The 22377-nt window shown below is 38.0% G+C and overlaps 1 protein-coding gene across 7 annotated transcripts in view; it reads left to right on the top strand.

The window, feature by feature from the left end:
- LOC137099933 (RNA binding protein fox-1 homolog 3-like) overlaps nucleotides 1-22377 on the top strand; it is a 380706-nt gene that overhangs the window by 12291 nt on the left and 346038 nt on the right. Inside the window, exon 1 of one of the 7 annotated variants that reach the window (XM_067477379.1) lies at nucleotides 17916-17932. The exons of the other annotated variants lie outside the window; for them this stretch is intronic. The gene's annotated coding sequence lies outside the window, so the exon portion shown is untranslated. Of the gene's footprint in view, nucleotides 1-17915; nucleotides 17933-22377 lie in introns of those variants that run through there. 7 annotated transcript variants of the gene reach the window in all.

Genomic DNA, 22377 nt, shown 5'->3' with positions numbered 1-22377 from the left:
TATTATTGCCATCCACCACGGTGTCTACCTCCCTTTTTCACTTAGTATAACGTCATTGCTTTAGGCGTCAAAAATTGAACTGTTGGTATTTCCATTGAACTACACTAAAGGTTCCGAGTGTCGATTACCAATGCGAATGTGTTCCTTAAGTATCAGCTTGTGATGCAAAGGGACAGGACAAAGCAGTGCTTTCTGACAAAAGTTTGCGTCCCTTTAATATGGCAAAAAGAAGAACACAATTTCTTTTTGTCATTGTCATAATCTTTAATGCACATTGAGCAAGTACAAATGTTCCTTCATCAGAAATTAATAAAATGCTCAATTACCTGATCGAGGATGCAAACCTTTGCACCAATACAATTCATTCATTTGAACTCATCAAAACAACAACCTAGTTACATCAAATCTCAACCAAATCTATTCAAGCAATATTGGAAAGACCTTGTTACAAAAAGACATGAAATGTAAAAAGAACTCTTGAAACATCAAAGACTGTGCTCTAGTGACTTTTTTCACTTAGATTTATTTTTCGACACATTTTTTTGAAACAGGGTTTATTATAGGCACATTTTACATTTGTTAATACTGGAATTTCAGGGTTTTGAAAACAAAAAGCATTTTCAATTTTAATATAAAAATGCCACAAAGTATTTAAACTTAGCTTTTGAGTGTGTGCAAAAACCATATTAAACCTGGAACAGGAGTAATAATTCTGTTTGCGTCCTCTATGGTTAAGGTGGAATAACTATCAGTCTTCCATCAGTGTGATTGTTTACACATCAAACATAACCAACTGTGTGACTGTTGAAGGTCTCACAGTAATTTTTCTCATATTCAAAGCTAAGTTCAGAGAAAGAGATTTTGAAGATGATAGTTTTGGAGGATGTTCTGGAGGGGGTAAAACAAGATGGAGCTTTCAAAACACAGAGCTATCTTTCAAATCTGACTGTAGTGGGTAAAGGGCATTCAGGCTCTTCAAGAAACCATTAGCATTTAGATTTGAGGCCCCCACTTCCCCTTCCACCGAGAAGCAGGGACTGGCTGTGTCTCACCTTAGACTTGAGTGGGCCCAAGTGGCAGCTTCATAGCCCTGATCAATCTCTCAATATGCCTAAATTGGTTTGGATGACCTCCTCATGAAGAGACCGGATTGGCCATACTGATGCTCCTCCAATCAATAGCAGATGCTATCATGGCTCATCAACAATGAAGTGTTTTTAATGGAGGTCAGGGCATGGAAGATCTAATTTATTTTAATTTGCAAATTGTGGCATGACAAAATTCTAATCAGGCCATTTTGCTATCTGATATGCAGACTTCTGAGTCTGAGTTTTCTTGCCCCTTCTTCCTAGCCTCATTTGCATTTGTGTCCGTCAGTGTTTCCCCACAGGACTGGGAAGAATTAATGTATATATGACATATTAAATATCAGTCAGCGTTGAGCATTTACTTGGTTTTTAATGCAGAGGGTTTAGTTTTGTCAAGGTACATCATCTTCAACCAGTGCACTTTTACTCAGAAACAACCGTTGCATGTGTTCCAGCCAATTAAGTAAAGACCGAAAAGATGACAAATATGACACATGCAATTTATTATCTTAATTAATTCACTGTCTACTCTCAGAGGCAGGCAGGGCAGCTCTGTCATCTAACAACCATTTCTGGGTGGTGGTGATGTTTTAGGAAGCTGAAGCTGTGTCACTTGCACAGATTAGTGAAAGACGTGAGAGTTTTTCATGTCCCCCTACATTTTGGTTAAATTTGTCTCAGCCACAGTAATATGCACAGTGGGATTTTTCCTAACCCGGGAACGGAAATGCAGTTGGAATGGGATGCGGCCATCCATTGTGATTTTTTGCAGATGAACCTGTTTGCCCTTGCACCCGGTGCATGAGGGAGGCCATGCAAAGCCCATCTCCTGTGAATGCTTCTGTGAAAGAGGGAAGAGGGCAGGTTTGGGGGGGTCATTGTCTGGACTCAAGGCAGTGTGCTTTTTGAGCTGTGACGAATGCAAAATGGTACAGAAGATCACATTGGCATTTTACATAGATTAAGCTTCTTTTCTACATGGAGTAAAATCGGCTAAAACCTTTTGTCATTGTTTTGGTTGCTGTCATTTAGAAATATTCAAGTAAAGGATAGTTCTGCTGGTGTACAGTGAAAGGGTCTTGTGAAATCCAAACGTGAAGAATGCACATTCATATAGAAAGGACTGGACTAAAACATTTTATACAAGGTCTGATTTATTTCCCTGATTGGTTGTAAGGCAGAAATCTGAGTGAATTATGAAGAATAATTATTGATGAATGGCAAGGGTGTAGTGCTGTACAAACAAGAAAAGCTACTGGTGGGATTGGTGCTGAGAAGCAAGCAGCACCAACCCCCGTATTCAGTCTCGAGTGTCCCCATTGATTTATCAGGACTCTATTTTTAGTTGCACATGGAACAGTAATGGATTCACGGGAATTAACAATGATTCATGCAAAGCTAATATCAGAGATTTCAGAGGCTAGATTAATGCTGAAGGAATTCAGCGTGACAACTCCCCAATTATTCATAATATTTCTCTCACTGCATAAACACAGACGCTTCTACCTCATCATAAAGGCTTGTTAAAGGAGCAGGTGTTTGCTCTCTGTTACACTGCAAACTGGAGGAACAAGAACATCTAATGGGTTGCGATTAATAGCATTAATTTTTTCCCTTCCTGATGTCATACATGTTGTTTGACTCCTGTTTTTTTTAAACACAACCTCTAAAACCATGCAACTGAATTACCAGTTTACCCTACCAATGGAGACTTTTCTTCAACATCTGCCAATGTTCACAACCTTTGAGCCTTCTGCCACAATCTGAATATGATACACGCATAGGCGGATACATGGTGACTGGGTGGTGGCAGCCATATTTTAGTATACACCTCTTCAAACATTTACTTCAGCACTGCACTAATTAAACTTATATTACACAAATAAAGAGATTCAGTCTTAAGGTAGTTTTCATTACATTTTCATGGTAACCAATGGTTTACAGCACTGAATTACCTAGTTAATGCAGAATGTGCAGTTTATGTTTAACTAAACATAATGTCATTGAAGAAGAGCACCTGAATTACAATGTACATTTGCTTTCAAGCTGGAAAGCTGAGAACTCACACAATTTTTAAGCTGGATTCAAGTACGTTGACATGCACTTAGGTCACCATGTCCCTCCGAAAAGCATCTTTCTCTGGTCATCAGAAAAATGCACTTAACGTGGACTTGAGGAACGTACTTATTGGAAATACGCGTAAACATGCAGCAGGAGAGTAACCTATTTCTCCTCCACCTAAGCAGTAATTTGCAGGCCTGGCACATGGATTTTAACTATAGAGTGACAAAAAAACGCTACTTTCTGACTTTCTTTTTTCTTCCCTTTGCTTGTGTTCAGCACAGGGGGACAGGGAGGAAAAGAGAAAAGAGATACAGAGTTGCTTCACAGCTCCAGCTGTCTGAGCTGTCGAACTGTCTGAATTTAAAAAAGTGTGTGGGAAAGGGTTAAGGGACTTTTTTTTTTTAGTCTTCCGGGGTACTTTGTGTTCTTTAAATTTTCCATTAGACTCTAGGCAGATTTTGTATTAAAAACGAGGCCGCACTGATCTCTACACTTTATTCACTTTTTCACTCAGCTGCTTGTTCCCGTCTGCAGACTTTTGTTAATGCAATGCGATGTCAGAGAAAGTTGAAGTGTATATGTGGTACAGAAAGCCGCATACAGGATAAATCCCATCACATGGGGAAATTAATTTTTTCTGAGTACCCCAATTTAGGAAACCAGCTTTCCTGTTTACATGGCAGTTATGAAATCAGCTTTCAGAAACAGTGTCACATCTAGAGGGGTGGCCAGGGTGGTCATTACCTCCCCCGGTTACAATTTGGCCATCCTGCTGGCCTCCCCAGTCTGCACAATAATTTTGGTCGGTTGTTATTGCTTCACGGACGTAGTTTCACTGGGGATGCTTTTAAATAGCACTCAACTGGTTGTAGTGCCCCTGCCCTACCCACTTGGCTATCAACATGCCCTCTGCTGTAGTCTGAGGAGAGATTAGAAACTGCATGAGGCTGAGTTCTTAAGTGGGATAAAGCCAAAGTCACTTTCGGATTAGTAATTTGTTTCTTCTTCTAACATCCCTGCTTGTGGTCATTAAAACCAACTCATCCTCAAAATCTTTCCTAAATATCAGGACCGTACCGGATTTTTTTCTCCAATCAAGAGCAGAGTAATTAGCATTGAGAAAAAGATTACATTTCCCATGGCTGCTTCAAAATAAGGGGAGCCCAACGTTTTGAATAATGAATGCTTTTAATATGAAGGAAGAGCAACAGTAAACATTTTGTTATCATAGCAGGTTTACTACCAGAATGTCCGTGGTCTTAAACAGAATTTTAATTACTGCAGATTAGAAACTTTTCCACCGGACTGGACTGGACTGGACTGGACTGTGTCATCTGTGAATCTGTCAGCAATCAGATATGGACAGTTAAAACCTTGTGTCAACTTTTCTGTGACCAGCTTCATGTTTGTTTTCACAGGGCCAGAGCTAACGGCGTTAGCTTCAAGCTAATTTTATTTATACAAGTATACAAAATAAAAAAAAAAACCCACCTCAAATCATTCATGATCCTCGTAACTTTGTTACAGGTTTTCGCAATTAGTTTAAATTGTGTAGGCCTATTCCACAGTATAATATCGCATCACCCAGCACACCTAATACTAATAATAGTCATACATTCAGACAGTTTTTTTTTATTATAAGGTTTGCATTATCTTTTTTGTCCTTTTGGCTTATCCCTTATAGTTCAGAGTCGCCTTAGCAGATTGTTTGTCTGCATGTTGTTTTGGCACAGTTTTTATGCCGGATGCCAACTCTGACGCAGCCCCTCCCCAATTTCTACAGGGCATGGGACCAGTACTTCACGGCTGGGGATGAGCTGTTGGGGTTTCAGTGTCTTAACCATAGAAACTTTGTGGTCAGGAAAAGCGGGGCATCCGACCCTATGGTCGGTAGGTGGCCACTCTACCAACTAAGCCACTGCCGCATTTTAACACATCAAGGGCATCCTGGGGTTCGAAATCTTGTCAATGTACACTCATTGTCAAGATGTACACACATGTGGGGAGGAACCAGGGTTCGACCCACTGAGTCTGCAGATGGTGGATGATGCTCTACTATATGAGCCACCCTATACATAATCATTAAACATGCTTTTAAACACAGTGTTAGAATTAAGAGGGTCTACTACTCATGAGTAAATTCTTATGACAGGAGTGATTAATGAATTTATTAAAAATTAAGTTATATAAATTACATTACATTACAATAGCAGGGCTAGCATGCTGTATATTATTTAGCCCACAGATTTTAAAAGCACTGCCAAATGAAGGATAAACACTCTTCAATCAACTATTCTCAATTTTGAGTTATTTTATGATCTGCATTTCTGAAATTTAAAAGCTCTTCACATCTAACTACTAGTATAGCTGACTGATAGCATAAGCTTTTAAAATGCTAAAATATGTATACGCAGCATTCCAGAACAGTACATGAATGAAAGAAATTTTATGCAGATAAACTTTAATTTTGTCTTTTTCCCCCCAATTACCTTACAGTGCTTCTGGTTTTTCTTTCGCCCTCAAGCCAATAAAACAAGCTGCACACCAAAACTAATCGTAGTTTTCTAAACAGGTCGTGTAGAACACATGACAAAATGTCATAATTTGAAGGAAAAAGCTTGGGAAGTAAACACATGTAGTGATTAGACGAAAGATGTTTACTTGTTACTAATCGTGACATCCACAGTCCTTGGATGGCAGATGCAGAGCTATCACAGGTTGATCTGGGTCGATCACTCTATCACACAGCTTCGATCAGTCTTCATGCTGCGTTCAAGCACTGTACCACATACTTAACTGTGTGCTTCATTTGTCTGAGGCATTGTTAAATTGACTTATTTAACACTTGTAGCAAGAACGATTGTTGATGTATGCGAGTTTTGAACAGGCATCGCCACAGTCACCTGAACTTCTCATTGTCGTCTGTACCATAGCCTCATGCAGGCAATATTACGGGATAATCCAACAACAATTAAACCAGAACACTGGTAGCTGGGTATGTTACGTTTACCTTAAATGATCTTCAGTTTACAGTGTGAACTTTTAAAGTCGTCAGTGTTTCATTAGGCTAACGTAGTAGAAATCTCTTAATCAGTCCTTTAAAGTTAAAGTCTTTATTGCTCGTTATTGTTCTGTTTTTAAGAAAATCGTAATGGACAAATGCTGTAGCCTACTGTTGTAATGGTAAAATTTTAAAGGGGGATGAATGTACAGAGTAAAATTCACTCTGAAAGGTCAAAGTCAATCAAATATTGTACGTGCAGTGCCACAAATGTATCCTGAGCTTGAAATTGGCTTTGCATGTCTGGATTTTGGTGCCAAATCCAGTGCGCACAGAAAGAGAAAGGAGCAACCGAATCACGCCGTAGCTATTTTCATAAAGCATTGCAAAGCAACTTATTCATATGTGTTAAAATCAATTAATTAAAACAATTGCCTATTCATTTGATAAATTATAATATTATATAATATAGGGGTGTGTGCTGATTTTAAACAAATTAATGTTTTTTGTTTGAGTGGCAGGATTTGTTGGCAACAAGACAGTGTCGTTATCCTCGACCATCAACTGCTTTACCTTCATTAAATTTGGTGCAAATGACAGCTAAAAATAACTACACACACTTTTACAGACATCTACATCAGATGCATAGATTAGAAATATTTATAGAATGACCACTGTTCAGAAAGCTGTAAGAAAATGCAAAATGTCCTATTTCTTTTACTGTGTTAGGTTTGTAGTGCCCTGATAGTAGTGTTGCAACATTGTTACTGCGGTTTTTAAACCTTCAATTAGGCTCAAAAAAATCCAACTTGCAGTTCTTAATTCTTCCACCAGATGTTAAAAAGTGGTTTTCTCCTGCCCAATTTTTTCTTTTATTTATTTATTTATTTATTTTTGTCCTTTCGGCTTATCCCGTGAGTTCAGGGTCACCACAGCGGATCATTGTCCGCATGTTAATTTGCCACAGTTTTTACGCCGAATGCCCTTCCTGACACAACCATCCCGGACATTTTTACCGGACCAGCACTGCACAGCTGGGGACAAGTTGTCTTTAGTGTCTTTCCCCGGGATCGGGGATCGAACCACTGACCCTGTGGTCCGTGGACGACAGCCTTTACCAACTGAGCTACAGCCGCCCAATCCACAGTACTAAACCATACAATACTTTCCTGTCCATGAAAGCACTTTAACAGCTTGTCTTTAAAAAGATGCATATATAACACACTAATGACTGGTTAGGGCCACATAACAGCCCCTCCCAAACACAAAACAGCCAACATGAACATAATTTGAAGCTGAATAATGTGGAACCAAATGACAGTTTGGTCTGATTTTCAGGTTAGGTTTATACAGCTTCATCTATTGGTCTGCAATCGAGTTTAGATTCAATTTGATGGTTTGCTTCGATAGATGACCGAGCCGTTTCTACTTCCTCATTCATAGTGACATCCCCGATGCTGTAGTAGATACTGATAAATTTTACTTTTGTATCATCTAATTGAATCAGCCAAACATTGAGGATCTGCAGTTGTGAAATGATGTGTCGTATTAGAGACTGCTGGAGGCAAGACCTCTCAGGCTTATAAAAAATCCTAAATGTGTTTGAGTCTTTGAGCACAAAAGTTCACACTCTCTACTAATCCAAAGCATTAAATACTGTAGTAATTTTTTAAAAGAAGCAATCAACAGACTCTTTTAGAAACAAAGTCCAAAGAAATAAAGTGGTCAAACTAAGAAACAAACCTCACTGTGAGTAGAAACAATCAGCAGGCTTTATTTGAATCAGTGTTTTGAATATAGTCAGTAGAAAAAGTAATTTCAAAATTATCATCCCAGTGAGTATATTATTTTGTTTAATGTGGATGTGTTATCACATAGATGGTTGAAAATATGCTTTGGTGCTTGTCTTGGCATTCTTCTGTCATTTGTCTGATGCGGTTGATGGGTGCACTGAAAATGACAATTCTGGCTACTGCAGAGAATTCAGTTTTTAGTACTTCTGAGACTTACCTATTAAACCCCCTCTCCTGCAGCTGTCCTCCACTAGGTGGGAGCCCTCGCAACATTAATCTTGCCTCAGACCTCCAAATAGCATCTTGTTGTTGTTAACGTGTCCAACAAAAACAGAAAGCTTCATTAGCTTAGTGTTGAGTTTTATGAAAGGAGTTGTGAAATCATGAGTTTAGTCTTCAAGTGAGATGTCTCTCACCTGCACTGTGTCTGGCAGAGAAGATTCAGATCTTGTGGTGAGTCAATATGTTTCCTCCCTGAGTTTTGTTGGAAAATATTCCTAGTCTAAACACTTCACGTGTAATTTTATTTTTTACAGCCAACTACCACACAGGTAGTTTAATAGGCTTTACCATTATAATATATTTCTCTTGTCACTGATTTTCATTATCCTTTTTGGAGTTGAACTTGGGTTTGTGGTGTGATAGTCCAGCACATTATGCAAAGAGGGGTGCAGCTTCCTTTGTTTTAATTAATGTAATACTTCATTCATGCAGAAATACATTATATTGAGTGTATTATGATAAAAACACAATCATCCTTTCAATTTAGTTTTGAACGTACATTGTAAGAGACATGGTTGTTTAAACAGAACCCCACAGTTCTTCCAAACTATCTTGTGAGATGATATTCTCCTTCAAATACCTGACAAATACTTCACTCAACCCATATCTCATATCTGACGGCATTTTTTTTATGAGTTCAGAATCTTGGAAATTGGAATCAAATGCCATCCATAAATGAACCATGAACTGTACTTAAATATTTCAAAAGCAATGTGGACACCCTGCCATTTAATCTGATCCAATTTATTTTATATAAGATTTGATCTAACAGAAAACAAAGCCAAAAAAGTTAAAAGCATGTTACTTTAGACAAAAAGTTAAGTTAAATAAATAAATGAATTAATACAAATTAATCAGTTTAAAGCTTTGGGGACTGTAGTCTACTGAAGCATGAGATAGTTTAGACATCTTAGCTGTTTTAGCTGCAAGGCTTCTGTTCACCTTGTTAAGTAACCAGTCATTGCTCAAATGGTGCAAGTGACTAAACATTACTATAAAAAACAATTTAGATGGAGAAACCCATGGATACATCTCATGGGTCAATCTAGTTGCAACGTATTGTTTATGTTAAATATAAACCAAGATGTTAAAATAGTTAAATGTTAAAATAAAATCATCCGTTCTCTTAAAATTGTATTTGAGGTTTTTAGATTGCATAGAAACATAATTGTTGGAATACAGGGTTTGCTATTTAACAGTGCATGTAGGCTGTTTGAGCGTGTAAAGCAACTGCTCACCTCACTCAGGAGACCTGCCTACCTCTCCTAACAGAGAGTCTTTTGCTCCGTCAGGTTTTGGTTAGAGCGTTAGAAATACAACATACCAGGACCATGTTTTACAAAGATAAAGTTTCCTTAAGCGTGGTAAAGTGAGGATTACAAGTCAAGTTAATTGGTTACAGGTTAACCTGTTGGGCTATGCATTTCCTTGTTGCACAGCATTTTTCATTTACTACCGTCCTGGCTGCACATTCTGCCTTAATTGCTTGGGTTTGGTATTTAATTAAACAGAAAGTAAGAGGATGTACAAAATGTATCTATAGTCAGAATGTGAATAAAACATAAAAGTAAATTATGTGCTAAATACTCTTAACTTTAATGTGAGCACCCCTATTAAGTCCCAAATTATGCCACAGTGGTATTACCAAAGTTATTAGCATGCATGTCAGATAAAGAAATTGTGATAACTTGAGAAATAATGAAGCACAGATGTTTGTTTGGCTTGCACAAATCTGTACAAATGATGGGCAAAAAAAATGAGTCACCACCCTGGAGTCACTTGGACATTAATGAGGTGCTGCTGTGCATACAAATATAACGTTTAATTAAAAAAAAACATACATTTTTATTTTGCCTGCACAATTGCATCAGAACAGCCTGCTGATATAGGGTGCTAACATCACCCACACTGGAGTTACAAACTTAGACTAAACAGGTGCAACTTTGTCTTGTATACTCAAGTTTCTACATTACCTTTTAGGATGAAATGAAAACTGGCTTATTGAAAAAAGAGGATAAAGATGACCATGGTGGAGTTGAGGTCAGCAAAGCAAAGTAATGATGCAAACTAGTCACCTTAATCAGGGGATGGTAATGTGTAATGAATGAATAAGTTCATCTAGAGTGTAATGATTCCAAGGTAATTTTAAGCAAATCCTCCATCGATACGCAACAGTACAGGACTAGAGTCACGCGCTTGTGGCTGAATGAAGGTGTGAATGAACACACGTCTGCTAAAAACATTCTGGAGGAAACACTGAATACATACTGTATGTTTACATAATGACAATAAAGTTGAATGTAATCTAAAAAGCAGCTTAAAATGAAAGCGTTTATACCATCCTTTTGGATAAAATTTGCTACCATTTCTGTGTTATTCTAGTACATAAATGTCACCCAATTGTTGGGATGTCAGTAGTTGCTAACCTGGCAGCTTGTTAGAAAGCTTCTGCAAACCTATTTTTAGTCTGAAAGGATATCCGAATACTTCTCATTTTAGCACCTTGTAGTGGTGCTAAAATGATCAATAAACCAAATGGTTAGATTCTGTTTTAGTCATATTAGAAATTATAAATCGAAGAAGTGTGTCCAGAGGAGTAAAATGTTTGAAAAAGATTTGGGAGCTTTATAATATGTGCAAAAATGTCGTCCTGAATTTAGACAACAAATATATTTAACTACAACAGTAATTCTTTTAGCTTTATAATTTCATATTGGACTTCTGTCCAATATTTCAGGTAACATTGTAGCTCCCCTTGTGTATGTAGGGAGGAATGTGTAGTTTCTGATTTATTGAGACCAAATACGCCAATGAATGCCTTTACTACCTACTGCAAAGCCTACTGGTTCTTTAGGTCAAAGAAGGGGCATGTTTGTATGTGGAAATGAGACACTGAAACTACTGAAAAGTACCAAATACCATGTATATCAAAACACAATTTATTAATATGTATTTTATTTAAAATTCATATTTAATGAATATAAAAAAAATCATATCGAATGTTAAAAGTATAAAAAATGTTTTTTGAAAATTGTTAATTTTAATTTGATACCAGCAGTAGGCAGGCACTACAAAAGACTGGAGACAATTTCTAACGCTATTAAAAGGATTAATTGGCAGCAGGTCAGTATCATGCTAGAAGAGAGCAACCCGCAGAGTCTTTCAGAATAAAGGAGAAGGTGAGTTTCACCAGTCTGTGAAAGATTGTGTGAGCAAACAGTTCAGCAACTTTAAGTATAATGTGTCTACACAAAATTGGAAATAATTTTGGCAATTCATCACCTACTTTGACTAATGTTAAGATATTTGCACAGTATTAAAAACAATTGTTTCCAAAGTGGAAATCACTGCATGGTCTTAGGACATGAATGATCAAAAAGGATCAAATATTTATACATGATATGTTGTTTTATATCATGTAGGGGGGCATGTAATTTGGGGCATGTAATGTGTTAGGAAACATGGGTGGAATGCAGACAGGAGCGGAGGCCATCGTCTCATCCCCTGGTCACCTAGACTGTCTGACAGTACGCAAGCCGTCTGTCCACTAGTCTTATTTCCATCCCCTTGGCACACTGGGTAATAGAGATCAGTAATTGGGTGCTATAAATCCTGGCCGAGGACAAGGTGGGTCAGAACAGGCTGATTACTTAGGCATTACAGTCAATCTAAGCAAGTCCTTGAATTGAAAGATTTGGTGAGGTGGATTCTCATTATCGGGTTGGTGCATGTATGCATTTGAGAGAAGGAGTTAGGGCCAAGGTCCCCTTCCCATGCTCAGTTGTTGGATGATATTATGCAGTACACCAATGCCTCAACCAAGCAGAGTCGTAAACATCACAACAAATTTATTTTCTTCATTCCCCACAGTTTTATAAGAATGTTTTTTGAATCGTCAGCAAGCAGTCAGAGGGCCCGCCAGGAGTTTAAGACCTTGCTGACCGAACAGCTCCTCAGTGCATTAAGGACCTCTGCCTGTGTGACACATTCACAATAGGTTCACTGTAAGACCACAAGAAGGTCTTCGGTTTCAATCTGCAACAGGTGTGCAACCAGGACTCTTGTCTCTCACCATCTGGCTTCTTCATCCCTCAGCTTCAGTTACACAGAGTGTTGTTTATCTTTCAGTGTAGCTAGAAAACAAGCTTTCAGGGTGATTAGCCCTGTCATTTAACATGAAGCAGATTGATGGCTAAATGGTGAAATGCACCTTTGTTATTTTTCATCTCAGGGCCTATGAGCCTAATCCATTTTAAGCTTCTCAGTAAGAAAAAGAGTCTGTGGAAGGTGAATTAGAGTTTAAAGCCGGTAGTCTTTCTCAGCATTCTCCCCAGTTGAAGGTGTGACTTACTGGATTATGGGAACAGTAGTTTCGGCTCCAACCCCCTTAAGTTCTCTGATGCGGCTTTTATATTCTTGCCTATTTTCAGACACTTTTTGTATCGAGAGCACATCGACAAATTCAGACTGTGAATTTCTTTATCACAAGGTACAACGGCTCCTTTACGCTATCACTGGCCCAAAAAAGCCAAAAATGCATTTGACTGACAGTCTTCAAAGTCATTTGTCTAAAGAAATCAAATCAGCACCAGCCCAACATGTCAAATTGTGTTATGAGTAGTAATATGGCTGGGATGCAAAATATGGCATAATTGAGAAAATGTGATAATGATCTCAGCATACATTTAAAGAAAAAGATATATGATAAATTTATGCTGTGGCATCAGTGCAAACCCCTGCAGTGTGAAGTGTTCCCACTCAGAGAAGCACTCATGCTAGCATCATCCCTCGACTCCTATAACAGCATGCTACTTCACTTAGCAGCCTCCATTTGGGATGCAGCACAAACACTGTTTCAGCGCTTTTATCTTAATGCACTGCAACACTTTGTAGCACTAAAGGCATGATTGTTGTACAGAGGGAGGCGCGACGTGCATTTAAGCAAGACTTATTTAGATAGTAACTTAGTACCAACCTAACACTCAAGGGCAGATGGCTTTGTGATTCTCATTGCTCATTTGGTTCATTTTGTTAAATGGACTGTTTGCATATATTTTAATACAACAGTAATTCCTTGCATCGTTATCCTAGTTTAAACCATAATGTCCTACTGAGTGTGTTTACTGTTTTGGAGAGTAATTTATCTGCCGGATACCAGACTGTTGTCACTTTAACCATCTGCTGCCTGGTTTGGCTTTGAAATACTCCTCAAGGAAGAAACAAAAAGCTCATGAGGTTTAGAGGCATCATAGTGAGGTTGCTCATTTCCATTTGTGTGATGGGGAGGAGTGGCATATGGCTGCTGTCGACTTTGTGGTGAAGCCAGGTGTGGAGGTGAGCAGCAGTAAAGCTTCACCGCCACACCCATAACACAGAGGATAAAATGTCTGTCACCCTTGGGTCTGAACACACTTGGACCCAATGTGACAGTGAGGCTTGTTCTCAGACTTTCAGAGGCCACTGATTTAATAGAGGCACAGTGTCAGCGCTGACCTCATCCACTGATGTCTTCACAGCTAATGCCTTAACATGTGACATTGACACTCAGCAAGACAAACAGTAAAGGAGGGAGATGGATTGGCAGAGAGGCTTGTACGTCTTCCTCTGGATGGAGCAGAGTGATGGACAATAGACAGGACGACAGCGGTGTCAACATGAACTGACAAAATCAAGCATGACTTACTTTATTTTGTGACATAGTCATGTAATGTTATGTCATATTATGTCGTGTCACATAATATCATGTCATGTTACATCATGTTACTGTGGTGTGTGGAGGAATGTTTTGAGTAATCTGTACAGTGCTCCGCAAAGCACACTTGTTTCTATAGCTACAAATTCTGTCAAAAACCATAAAAAAGAAATTTAACTCTACAGAAATTTTACCCAAAATAAAAACATAATCATAGCAACTAAAAACTAAAACTAAATTATAGCAACATATACAGCAAAGATAAACACTTTATACCTTTTTATTCAGTTGTTTAGTATTTTACAGTTTAGGTGGGATTCAGCAAGACTGACCAGAGCACCGATGGCTGGGTTAGCTTTACTTTAGTATCAGAGGCATCAACTTGACTTTATTTTAACTTACAGCAATGTTACCAAAGTAAAACAAAAAAAGTTATGAAATAAGAAACTGCTTTTGTGACAGGCTTTGTTATAATACTATTAATTATTATTATTAACAAGTCTTCCAACCTAAAATCTATACAGTACATATCATTTGTCTCTACACTTTCATAAGATCCACAGAAGCGTTTATTGAAATCTCTGCTTCAGCAACAGTTTTTCTTTTTATTTATTTATTTATTTAGGGACATTGCAGACAAAATGGTGACCGCCATCCTTTACAGTGAAAGGCAGCTGGTGTAACACAATTTTCCATCTTTAATAGCCATAGTGCAAACATAGTGGTTTGGTTGGGTTTAGACATGGTTCGGTTTAGTAGTAATTGGCTTTGGCTTAAAATCTGTTTCTTTACAGTTACATATGTCATGTACATACTGTATCTCGTGAAAGTTGCTTCATACTGTATTCAGACTCCAGTCCTCTGCTTTATTCATTTAACTATCTATAGCCAACTATAGAAACAACTCCTGATTTTTTGCTATAGTATAGGTTCATGCTGTTGGTAAACACAAACAGTCTCATCAGTAATGTTGACCCACTCCTGAATTGTTCTGTTATGAGATTCTAAGTATTAACCTTAACAACTAATTAAAGTTCCTATTAATGAGAAGCATGACAATCTGTATAATGTGTTATTATTATTATAAGAAATACTTATGTCATCAGTATAGATGTGTTAAAAACAGGGATGCCTGAGACATTATCAACAGTAGCAAAAAGCACTTGTACTGTAACATCATGTGTCAGTAAAGCTTATGTGGTCACAGCAGTAAACGTAGCACCAGAGAGAAACAGCTTGTTGAATCAGGGATGTTTACCAGATTATGCGAAATATTCTGCTTTCAAAAATATGCAAAGGCATGTGCAACCCAAATTTCCCATTATGCTTTTTATCACCATTTCCCAGCTATTTGAAGCTAAAACTAAACTTTGCGCCGGTGCTAACCAAAAATGGACATTCATGTACGGAGTGAAGATGTTTATACTGTATGTAAGACCTCTGGGAACACTTTGAATGTGTCCAAAGAAAGTTGTCCAGAGGAAGGACGAGGTTTAGTGTTTCTTCTATCCAAGTTTAGGTCACATTATAGTTGTTTAATGTGGACACACATACTCACAATAGTTAAGTTACAAGTAAAAATCATAAAGCATAATACGACTCATTTAATAACATTAAAGGAGTTAAAACTGAAATAATACTTGAATCTGATTCTGAGGGAATTGCTTTAGTGTGTTTTATTATGTTTTTGTTGCATTATACTCAGTTATACATAACTGAGCTCTGCTTAATGGACTAACCTGCCAAACTCACAGCAGCACAAAAACAAAGGACTTGCTGTTTTTAAAATGATTGAGCCATGACTTGTCAGCGAGAATTTATTTTCACCCTTGAATGCTAATTATGTGATGTTTATGCAAAGTCACGTACACACTCCCAAAGGATCTTAGGTTGGATACCAAACTCCTAAAACAAATCTTAACATGTTGTCAGCGTAACAATGTCAATAAAATGACACTTCACTTCTGTGTCAGCGAGGCGTTCTTTATTCCCCAAACAGGAAAAGCTTCAATAAGATGCCCCCCTAGCAATCCACATTATCTAAATCTGTGACACAATTTCTACAATCAGCCTGACAGCTGCCCTAAAACAAATTAAAATGTATGAACTGAAAATGCAAATGCATTCCATCTTATTTCAAAAAGTTTTGTGTTGTTTAAATGTTTGCTGGAATCATTGTTCACGCTGTGTAGGGCAAACCCAGAGGCACATTTTATTAATATTTAAAACTCAATTTTTATTGGCAAGTTTCTGCGACAAAAGTTTAAGAAATTGTCGATACAGAGTGGAATGTCTTAATTTTGTATTAGTTGCTAATTGCTTGTGTCTGTTTCCTTTTCTCTGTGAGATTTCTATCTGGCTCGGGATTTTATGAGGCTGGATTATGAGGTTAGAAGTATAGTTTCCTGTTCTGTGAGCTTTGATTGATGTGCAGATATATGATGCCTCATCATCAGATTTGAGACGTTTGACTTCTTAAGGTTTCCCGACCTTTTTTCACTGTGCGGTGGGCTGACCGAGCACAGTGGTCTGACTCGCAGTTAATGCTGAAATTGGGTGATTACGGGCTGGTTACTTGTGTAGTGATGACCCAATTAAGTTTAAAATTAGTTGTTGTTGAGGCATGACAGGCAGGGAGGAGGAAAAATGCAGCACCGTGTGTGTTGAGTTCAAGGTAATTACTGCGGCCCTTAATAGCCAATATGATTATTCACCTTAATTTTGCTGAATCACATAATTTCTTTGTGACCTGGTAGCTTTTAAGGGTTAGCGACCCCCAAATTATTCCTGGCATGGTAAAGAAATGAGCTTCAGCTTTCGTTAAGCAAAATTACTCCACCAGATATTTAAATCCTCCTAAGAAAAGGAGGCTGCTGTGGATTGAAGGCAGGTGATCATTACCAAATTGTTAAACATTTAGCTTTAAAAATGTGTTTCCTTCACTGTTGAGTAAAGCAGATTCACAAGCCACATTGCCCTTCCTGGACCAAGACAAAGGCGGTAACTGGTGTCTTGGTCCTTTGTTGGGGTAGTACTATATAAAGTACTGCAGGCTTTAAGCATTTACTTTTGTATTTTCATAACGTTTTCTTAAGTTTGGAGACCTTTCTTATGAGTCAAAACTGAAGCAGCAGAGGGAAGCTACCCTGACCCTGTCAAGTTCAAATATTAGGTTCTACACTTCCCATAATACATTTTAATGGAATTTCCTCATTAGACTGTTGGGTTAATGTCTTTGTGTTTTACATTCTATACCCCTCAGTTTGTGATGCAGCCTTGTCTTGTAACATTAGTCATTCTAAACCAGATGACAGATAAGTTCCTCCAGGACCACATAAATACTTTTTAAGGTGCTACCATATGTTGTTTTCACAGATTCTGACACACCATGATGAGTAAACCCATCTTGGCCAAAGCAGGAGCTGTGTTCTTTAGCGCGAATGCAGTTATTGATACAAAACCTCCTAAAAAAAAATAAATAAAAAAATTCAAAACACTTTAATTTGAAAAAAGTGTTATTATTATGACTGTATGGTCATATTAATGGGAAGCCGGAAGATGTTGGCTACTGTTTTATTATAATGTTAAAGTTAATCCGATGCTTCTTCTTTAAACCTGGAATAAAAGTCAGGTGTCAAGATCTGTACCATTGTGAAATTGCAGCGGTCCCTCAAAATCAAAAGGTTATGTGTCCAAATGTCACCACTGTACACAGCCTTTTATGCTGCAGTGTACAAATCAGAATTCTCTGTGCAATGCACTTGATGTGTTAACATCTAATCAGACCAATTTGGAAATGAAATGAAAGGAGAGAAAAGGGAAGGTAAAGAAAAGTGTGTGCGTGTGTGTCTGTGTGTGCGTGTGTGTGTAGGGTTGGGGGGGTTCACAGTCTCCCACCACTGCATGGCCCTGACACCTTGTGAAGACTGCTCATTCATCACACCGCGCAGAGCTTGAGCCTCCGTAAATCACTATGGATAAAGGACGCGCCATAAAGGATGGAATTGTGAAGGTAAGGGTTTTAAATCCCCCTAGATGATCCGAGATAAACACGGAGAGCTTTTTGACAGTCCCTCGTTACCGCCACAAGCGAGAGGAGCTGTCACCGCTCCCTCCTTGCCTTTCATCTCTTGGTAACAGTCTGGCTGCTAATATCCTCAATTATCTCTGCAATATGTTGCTGGGAAAAAGGGAAAGTTCCGAGGAGGCATTCACACAATTTAAAAGTTTTAATTTGACAGCTTGTGGTGTAATGATGAATTGTGATGAGTGCAGCGGGGGGCTGCTGCCTACACTAAGTGTGTGACAAGTGATTGGGCCGGACTGAGAATGGTTTGTGGATGTCAAGACTTTCTGGATCAGATGTCAGGAAGCCAAATAGATGTTTCACAGGTTGATGTGGGAGAAAAAGCTCACAGCTCCTAATTGTAAATGGCAGTGGAATTTCACCTAGTTGCTGTTTGTTGTAGAAAGGCAAATATTTGTTTCATTTTCCTCAACCAAAATGGTATTTTTTTTTTCTTTTACAGAAAATCCAAATTTTTCACCCGCTACTGTTAATAAATCCATCCAAACATGAGGTAGAAAGAATAGAGAACATTTACATAGACAGAGCAGTTGTCCAGCTGATAATGACTGCTAAGTCACTGTGCATGATGGAGGCACAAAGGGCACGAGACTGTTGTATGAAGGTTGACTCTCAGGAAATATCCTCCCACCTAAGGTACCTAGACAGGTAATTGTCCTTTTCCCTTTCCCTTTTTTTTCTTGCTGATATATATACATAGCTTCAACTTGGAGGATAAACCAATCAATCATTCAGAGTGTCTCGAGTAATAAGTGAAAGAGATAAATCATGGCTTTGCACTCAGGTTTATGAAATATTGTCTGTCCTGCAGGTGTGGATGCATTATCAAGCAGTCAGTGTTTCTGGTTTGAGGTTCTAGTGTCAGAGCACGTAGGCAGCACTGTGCTGCGACTAATAGGGGGATCCGCCTACGGTGGAAGTGCCTACTCCATCAAGGGCCATGTGCTGCAGTGCAATTAGTACACAAAATATTAACATAAGGATCAGGCGTGGTTTTTCCACTAGGGCGCATCTTAAAAGTTCAAGGTAGTTCACATCGGCGTAGTTGTGTCAATCTTCTTTTGCTGGAGTAATTGCCTCAGGTTCATTCAGCTTGAATCAGTATAAGATGAAGTCAATAGCCTCAGTGGCATAATGACAGAGTACACACTTTCTTGCTCACATTACCAGCTTTTTCTTGATAGATAAAAGTCCCAAATAATGACCCTGTGATGGAGTGAAACCAGGATAACAAATTGGCCCTTTGTGATAACAACCCCCCTGTGAGCTTCCCGGGCATGAGAGATAGACACACAGCTTTGAAGAGAGTCAGGTCTGCAACAGCTTTGCACCAGGGGAAATGCTCCATGCCCTACAGAAGGATGGATAGTGTAGATTTGTAATGGTTCCCCTGCTTTTGACAAAGTAACCCAACCCGCAACCTTCATCCTCATTGGCTGAGTGAAAGGGCACTGGCATGGAAGCCGGCTTGAGATAAGTGAGGTCTGTCGTTCTTGCTGGTATGTTATAAATTGCAGCTACCTCAATCATGTGCGTGAGACAAGAGAGCTGTCTCCTCTGACAACATCCTTTTGACTTGACATGCAAAAAAACAAATTGATACAAGGCAGGGAGGGAGGTATTGAAAAGAATAAGGGCTGAGCAGATGTGGGAGGTGATGTCTTCCTCCACAACTTTAATTTAACATCACATAATTCAAGGTTTTAACATTCAATTTAAAATTCAGCTCCCAATTTTTTTCTTAAAAAAAAAGAAAGTAGGACTTCAGGGCTGCAGGATAGAAGAATTCTGAAGACCCATAGTATAAAACCCCATGGATTCTCCCTTTTGTCCCAATTTAGAATGAAGTATATTCTGTTCACTGTGTGGAAATATATCATAATTATTTTTTTAACTTATGTGGAGAGTTCCTAAAATTGAGGTTAAACAAAGCTTTTTTTTTTCTCAAAATAGACCCTCTCTACAGTGCACAAAGATGAAATATATTGATCTTTGGTTGCTAGATGGCTGGACCAGAGTAATAACACCTTAAGTCAGGTTATTTCTATCAGCTGAAGCTGCCGAAAGGTTTGGTTTACTCAAAACACAACAATGATAAATTCTCCTACCCCCATTCTACTCATTCATGCACACAGGTTATACTTTTAGGTTTTAACATTTACAAATGATCCTTTAAAGAATTCACATGAAGTCACATGTGTTTTCACCTCTGATTAACAACTGATTAAATCTTTTGTTTATGACACTCATTCCAGTGCAGTTGCAACCCAAACTATACACTACAAACACTAAATACAAAGAACAGTGTGTCTTGTATGTATCAGCTTGTGAAGGTGCCATCCTTTCTGCAGGTTATTGCCATCACTGGACATTTTCTGTGTTGCTACGTGCTGAATATAGGGAAGAATCTTCTTTTGTTATATGTAATGCAAAAGAGATTACACAACCTTAGCTGTTTTTATGTGGGTGTTGCCATGGACGAGCACTGTACTTTGTTGATCAAAGTCACTGTGAAATAGCAGCGATATTTGACAGAGGAGTTGGGCTGAGAAGAGAGATATTTCCTTTTAACCCACACTCTTACTGAGTGTGTTTCTACTGTGGAAGAGCCTCTGACTTTCTGTTCTTGTTTTGACCATATGCACAACACAAATCTCTTGTTATTGTAAACCAGAAGCCAGGCATTAGCTTGTTGGCAAAGTCTCAGACAAGGGTATTAATCACATGACCATAGTTCACTGAACTCTGCCTTGAAATATGAGACTCATTTCTCCTTCCTGGATAATCAACTTAGGCGAAAGAAAAACAGATATTTCACCTTGAAATGCTTCATAACTTGCTTGCGGGATTTTAAACTTGTCATGCCCATGCCTGATTATAGTAGACTGAAAGAAAACAAATGAAATAAAAGCTGGAATTCTGCAGCACAGCTTCTCTTAACACATGCACACCACTCAGTGCATGCCAACGAATAAATTAATAAATCTACATGAAAGCTAACATTAATTAAAATGTAGTTTTTCTACTTTTAGAACTGATGGCAGATGGGCTATTTTGGCCAAAAAAAACGTATTTGGCCATTTCTTCCTCCCATATAGGACAGAGGTTTATTGGGCTATTTTTCTTTTTCATCAAGGATAGAAGATGATGGGAAGACTTGGAGGAAAAAAAAATTTTGGTGTACATTGTAAAATGATTTATTTAATTAACAAAGGAAATGGTGGAAGAGTCAGATCATCACAACGGATAATGTCACAGATTTCAGTATTTCTTTGAATATTTGTTTACTCTATGTTGTTTCACAAGCTACTTCATGCAAATTATTTTTCAGAGTTTCAAAATAATAAGCCTCCACTGTCAACAAAATATTGTTAAAGGACAACTTTGTTGCTAATTGTGTAAACATCCATTCTCAACATCATCATAAAGCCCTTCTTCCTGTGGTGTTTAACAACTCTTTAGGTGCCAGTAATACTGTGATTATCGTGGATAATAATGCAATGTTCTGTAATAAGCAAATGGTATAATGAGTCTTTCTACTTAGTTATAAGGGAAATTCGCAGATTACTGAATTTTCAAATATACTGTATATTTCTCTGCTTGAACATACAAAGAAAGTGGTATAAAGCACACAAAATAAAAGTGCTACAGTGTTTTTAGTATTTCTACGAATTAAAGTCATTAAGTCACTAGATGACAGCACATGCTAATTTGCATATCTGTAACATCATGATGTAATTACTGTATTTTTAAACAAATGTTAAATTACATTTAAATAAAACCAAACTCTACTAATATCAAAAATAATATCAAAAGCTTCCCATGTCGTACTGACTGAAGTATATTCAAGTGAATCCAAACTTTTTAAATTATTTACGCTATAATAGACTGTGTGTTTTGAAAAAAATAAAACTGAATCTAAACAGTCAGTTAAATTTAACTTAATCCAAATTTACATATTTGACCTGAATGAACAACGGAGATAACTGTCCCATTCACAGCTTATTCACACTTTGTTCTGGTTGCTGATTGGTCAACTAAATGTTCGTCAGTCCTGCCCCACACATACTGAACAGCGTATGAGTCACAGCCACAAGTTTGAACAACTTTGCTCTAGAAAAATAGCTAAAGTTTGCTGAAGTGGCAAGATGTGTTGTTAGTTGCATAAAATAAATGAGTGTTTAAATTCCAGCATTTTGCAATTATAAAATTATACAGGCTGATATTGTGATTACAGTTGTGGTACTCCACTATTTTCTACACAGATTTTTTTAATGGGATTTAAGCATCTGGTGTTGTGCCAATGAGAAAACAGAGGACGTCTAAGCTTTGTGCCAGACACAGAAATATAATTTGAGAATAAATGTCTC

The sequence above is a fragment of the Channa argus genome, chromosome 15 (assembly GCF_033026475.1).
Source record: "Channa argus isolate prfri chromosome 15, Channa argus male v1.0, whole genome shotgun sequence".
NCBI lineage: Eukaryota > Metazoa > Chordata > Actinopteri > Anabantiformes > Channidae > Channa > Channa argus.
The sequence above is the reverse complement of the archived record's forward strand: the minus strand, read 5'-3'. Positions and strand labels throughout refer to the sequence as shown.